General features: G+C 21.5%; 1 long non-coding RNA gene across 1 annotated transcript; it reads left to right on the top strand.

The window, feature by feature from the left end:
* Positions 1-75: 75 nt before the first annotated feature.
* LOC116418619 lies at positions 76-1,221 on the top strand. The gene is made up of 2 exons (XR_004228719.1): positions 76-192; positions 356-1,221. It is a non-coding gene; the product is annotated as an uncharacterized LOC116418619 (long non-coding RNA).
* Positions 1,222-1,355: the final 134 nt, after the last annotated feature.

Genomic DNA, 1,355 nt, shown 5'->3' with positions numbered 1-1,355 from the left:
AATTAATATAACTAATATAATTAATATAACTAATATAATTAATATAATTTTATTTGTTCAGCTATATGTATGTATATATATATATGTATACACTCACTGATACATTTACAATTTTATTTTCAGCTGCGGACTTAAAAAAGGTGATGTTGAAAGGTTGAATAAAAATAATCCTGGGTGGAGCAACTATGGAGAGTAACACAAAAAAAAAAAAAAAAAAAATAAATCAGTAAAAATGAAAGAAGTATAACTTTGTACAAATTAATATATATGTACGATTTTTATAACACCCGGACAAATTTTAATTCTTTTTTTGTTTCTTTTTTTTTTTTTTCTTTTTTTTTTTTTTTTTTTTCAGGTTTGCCATATTACAATATTTTTCACCTGAATAAATCCTTTCGATTGACCATCTTATGGATATATCGTGTTAATATCTAGACATATAATTGTTTAATGGGAAATACCCATATTATACGTATACATATTATTTATGTATATACAATCTTTTTTTTTTCTCTTTTTTCTTTTTTTTCTTTATTTTTTATTACGTTAGTGGTACTAATAAAACAGTAGAGAAACATTCTATTGCCTTTTTTGTTCCTATTACACCTAACTTTTCATGTGTTTTACCTTTAACACTAATTTGTGATTCTCCAATATTAAGTAGGTTTAACAAATTCTTTTTAATTTCATGTCGAATTTGATTTATTTTAGGTAATTCTGTTATTACATTAATGTCAATATTAGCAATAGTATAATTTCGTTTATGTAATAAAAGTCTTATATATCTTAAAAAAACGCTTGAATTTTTGTTTTTATATCTTTCATTTTTATCTGAAAATAGTGTTCCTATGTCGTAAAAATTCAAAGCACCTAAAATGGAATCTGCTACTGAATGATATATTACATCTCCATCACTATGAGATAATACTAAAATATTATTAATTTTTATTCCTCCTATGGTTAATGTTTTATAATTTATAAACTTTTTTTTTTTTTATTTTTATTTTTACTTACAAGAGTATTACAACTATCATCGTTGTTTTCTTCAATTACTTTTATTCGATGTATATCATATCCCTGTCCTATTCTTATACCAGTGTAATTAAAAAGTCTCAAGTTTTTTTTTCTTTTTTTATGTATTATTGATTGATGATTTTTTATATTTTTGTTAATAAAAAAGGAAACATTGTTTGTGTTGTTTTCTTTTCTTATATTTTTATTTATTTTTTTTGATAATATTAATATAATGAAGTAGTAGTAATAATATATGAATACTATATAACAACAGAAATATGCTTTGGGAATCTTCATATTATTTACGTTTGTTCGGACATAACAAAAAAAAAAAAAAAAAA

The sequence above is a fragment of the Piliocolobus tephrosceles genome, unplaced genomic scaffold, assembly GCF_002776525.5.
Source record: "Piliocolobus tephrosceles isolate RC106 unplaced genomic scaffold, ASM277652v3 unscaffolded_22009, whole genome shotgun sequence".
Lineage (NCBI taxonomy): Eukaryota > Metazoa > Chordata > Mammalia > Primates > Cercopithecidae > Piliocolobus > Piliocolobus tephrosceles.
The sequence above is the reverse complement of the archived record's forward strand: the minus strand, read 5'-3'. Positions and strand labels throughout refer to the sequence as shown.